Genomic DNA, 4323 nt, shown 5'->3' with positions numbered 1-4323 from the left:
ATTTCCCAACTCCCCTTACATCTAGATAGGGACGTATGACTAGGTCTCACTAATGGAATCTGACATGCATAACTTGTTGACTGAGGTGATTAAAAAAATGGGTACCTTTTCTAGTTTGTCTTCTCTTGCCTCCTAGGCAGACTAAATAAAAAACAAAATGCTCAATGTTTTCAAAGGATGGTGGAACTACAAGACAGAAGGAACTGGGTGGGTCCTTGGATCACCATATTCAGGAAAGCTGTCAGGCAGCTAGAAATACTCTCATTGGATTGATACAGGAGTGAGACATAATATTATGTTGTTTTAAGCTACTAAAATTTGGGGATTTTGTTTGTTTCAGTACCTTATGCTATCCAAGTTATCACATGAGGAGGATTCCCTTATACAACATACCATGCTGTCTGGATTTGGGTCTTTATTGTCATGAAGGGCTAGTGCTTTTACTTGACAAATGTCATTGGTAGGTATATCTCCCTTTTATTAAGCTAATATCTGATGAAATCCTGTTAGTTTTAGCCGTCGATCTCTGGAGCAAGGCCAGGAAAGAAAATGTGAGTGTGTTTGTGATATGGAGGCTTCTTTTTGTGGTGAAAGAGACCAATTTTGGAGGCCAAGTCTAGCTGGGAACAGCGTTACCTGGAAAGGAATTTGAGAAAACATCACACTGAGTATAGTTGTGGTAAGATGCAGAGATGGACTTGAGAGAGGCTGTTAGAAGCTCAAAGTGAGTCTATAAGGGTTGAGTAGGCCCTGATGTGATGAAGACCAGGAAGACTGAGATTAACATCTAAACCCAGTAATCAGCACAAGTGGTTAGATGTGTCTCTTCATGAGTGCTAGGGAGCTGTTGCTTGAAGGAATCAGAGTAGATGAGACAGGAGCAACAGAAAAAAATCTGCCCCTCTATTTATGTCCTCCATGAGCTTTATCTTCTCCAACTTAAGCAGACCTTTCTTTTTATTTCTTTTTTTATTTTTTATTATTTTGTTTTTGAGACAGGGTCTCGCTGTATCACCGAGGCTGAAGTACAGTGGCATAATCATAGCTCACTGCAGCCTCCACTTCCTGGGCTCAGGCAATCCTCCTACCTCAGCTTCCAGAGTAGCTGGGACTACAGGTGTGCACCACCATGCTTGGCTAATTTTTTATTTATTGTAGAGATTGGGTCTCACTACTTTGCCTAGGTGTGTCTCAAACTCTTGGCCCCAAGCTGTTTTCCCATCTTGGCCTCCCAAAGTGCTGGGATTATAGGCATGAGCTTCCGTACTCAGCCAGCAAACCTTTCTTTCTCTTTTATTTATTTATTTATTTATTTATTTTCATTTTTGTTTTTTTGTTTTAGTTTATAGACATCATAAAATTCTTTGTATTTTCTTCTGGGTTCATGTTAGGTTGTATAGAATTAAATATAGCACTTCATATATGGCCAGTCTAGTATAGAGCTCAGGGAGATGATTATTCTAACATCTGAATGTTATGTGCTTTGAAATAAAACAGACTGGGGCTGACTTCTGCCACGTACAAACTGGGTGATTTAGGGTAAAATGCGTCTCTGAACCTCAATTTCTACATTTATAAGAGAAAAAAATTATACTGAATCATATGGCGATTGCTGTGTAACAAAGCACCCTAAAATGTAATGATTTAAAAAGAAGTCTGTATATTATTTCCCTAGAGACTATGGGAGAGTTGGTTGATCTTGGCTGGACTCTTCTTTTTTTTCTTTGGGACAGCATCTCACTCTGTTGCCCAGGCTGGAATGCAGTGATATGATCATGGCTTACTGCAGCCTCAACCTCCTGGGCTCAGGAGATCCTCCTGGATGGGTAGCATGCACCACCACACCCAATTAAGTTTTTGTAATTTTTTTGTAGAGGCGGGGTTTCACCATGTTGGCCAGGCTGGTCTCAAATTCCTGGGCTCAAGTGATCTGTCCCCCTCAGACTCCCAAAGTGCTGGGATTACAGGTGTGAGCCACTGCGCCCAACCTGGACTTACGTATCTAAAGTCAGTAGGTTGGTGGGGGCTGGTCTGGTTGAGGATGACTTCAGCTGTCATGACGTAAGTGGTTTCTCATCTCCTCACAGGCTACTCTGGGCTTGTTTCTATGGAGATTAGCAGGGTTCCAGGAAAGGGAGGGTGGAAGCGTAGGCAGCTTTGTGAGACTCAGGCTCAGAAGTGGCACAACATTACTTTGGTTGCAGTTTTTTGGCCAAAGCAAATCTAGCCTAGATTCAAAAGGTGAAGATTTCATCTCTTGATGGGGGTGGAGTAGTTAAAAAATCACGTTGTAATGGATGTGAATAGAGGGAGGCCATTGAAGCCGATAATGCATTTAATCTAGCACAATTACCTACTTCCAAGAATTTTAACGAAAAACAAATATTATGTATAAATGATCTGATACACCATAGGCAATCAATAAACCTAGTTCTTTTTTCTTCCATTCCTCTCCCTTACTTCTTCCCTGTTAATGAAGTCTGGAAATTTATTAATTAGTTTTTGTAGCTACTACATTGTTATTATTTTGGACCTGAAATAAATCCAAACTTTTTAAAATGTAAATCTGTCTCTCTCATTCTATATTTATATAACATGTTGTATTTTCTGGTCCTAAATTTAAGATATAAAATTTGCTTTGTAAAATGTATTAAGTGCATAATCATGGCCCATATGCCGTGAAGATGTGCATGATAGTGTGGTGCTTAGGGGCACCCTCTCCGGAGACAGGCTGCCTGGGCTTTAATCCCAGCTGTGCCCTTCACTAGTCCTGTGACCTTGATCAAGTTACCTAACCTGCCCTCTGTAGAGAGGAAGTTATAATAGGGTTTTGTCATCTCCTATCTCCTATGACTATTGTGAGAATTAAGTAATTTAATATTTCTGAAGCCTCTAATATTTCTGAAACAGTGTCTGGCGTGTAGGAAACTCTATGTGAGCAGTTGTTAAATACATAAGTGTTTGAATCTCCTGAGTGTTTCAATTGTTCAGGAAATTTATAATCCACTTAGGTTTACTTTCACCATCTTCTCCAATGAATATTATGAGAAACACCACATGCTTTGCAGAAATCTATTTACATGGTGTCTGTACCGTTTTTGATAAACATAGCAGTCACTGAATAAAGGCAGTGAAGTTAGTCTGAAATCACTTTATGAACAATAAAATATTTGTTATTAATAATATTATAATAATGTTACCACTCTTTTAGAATTTATATACTAGAATTTCTGGTTTTCACTGGAAAACCCCACATGCAAAAAAATTATATTATTATGTAATTATTATTAACTAATGTCCTATTTTTCACAACACATGTTTAAAAATTTTCTCCAGACATTTGTCAGGGAGTAGTCTATATTTTACAGGTTCTCATCTTTCCTCCCCCTCTGTTATTCTTTTTTTTATTTATTTTTATTTTTTAGAGGCAGAGTCTTACTCTGTTACCCAGGCTGGAGTGCAGTGGTGTGAACATGGCTCACTGTGGCCTCTAACTCCCTGACTCAAGCAGTCCTCTTGCCTCAGCCTCCTAAGGAATAGCTGGTACTACAGGCACACACCACCAGGCTTGGCTAATTTTTATAATTTTTTTGTAGAGATGAGGTCTTACTGTGTTGTCTAGGCTGGTCTTGAACTCCTGAGCTCAAGTGATCCTTCCACCTTGGCCTTCCCAAGTGTTGTGATTACAGGTGTGAGCAACCTTGCCTGGTCTGTTATTCTTTTTCCCCATGATGTTTTAACTGATTGGGATATTTGGACAATTTATTACTTCTTTAAAAATAGCTCAAAATTACCATACTTATGCATAATTGAATACATAATTATAATACATTGTAAGAAACAGATAATTATAAAAAGAAAAGCAAATTAAAAACAAACACCCAAATTTCTACTGTCCAGAGTAAACTACTATTAATATTGGTGTTTTTTTTCTTCCCCCTCTTCCTTCTCTTCCTTCCCTTCTTCCCTTCCTTCCTCCCTTCCTCCCTTCCTCCCTTCCTCCTTTCCTTCCTTTTCTTCCTTCTCTTTCTTTATGGAAGAATGCTATTCATACCATTTTATAATTTGTTTTCACTTTACCAATTATTAACATATTTCTAAAATATCTATTCTACAATATTCTATAACATTCTATCAGTATTCTACAACATCATCTTGATGGCTTTGTATAGCTATGTTGTATGGATATAACATAATTTAATTAGCAATGATCTATTTTGGAGCAGTAGTTTTCAGTTTTTTATTATTATTACAAATGTTGCATTTTAAGCACTTTTATGGGTAAAATTTTATGCACAACCGTCATTATTTCATTAGAATATA

General features: G+C 37.9%; 1 non-coding gene across 1 annotated transcript; it reads left to right on the top strand.

The window, feature by feature from the left end:
• Positions 1-3191: 3191 nt before the first annotated feature.
• LOC126945046 (U7 small nuclear RNA) lies at positions 3192-3253 on the top strand. Its single transcript, XR_007722279.1, has one exon. It is a non-coding gene; the product is annotated as a U7 small nuclear RNA (small nuclear RNA).
• Positions 3254-4323: the final 1070 nt, after the last annotated feature.

This window comes from Macaca thibetana, chromosome 1 (assembly GCF_024542745.1).
Source record: "Macaca thibetana thibetana isolate TM-01 chromosome 1, ASM2454274v1, whole genome shotgun sequence".
NCBI lineage: Eukaryota > Metazoa > Chordata > Mammalia > Primates > Cercopithecidae > Macaca > Macaca thibetana.
Note: the sequence above shows the minus strand (reverse complement) of the source record. Positions and strands in the feature narration are given on the sequence as shown.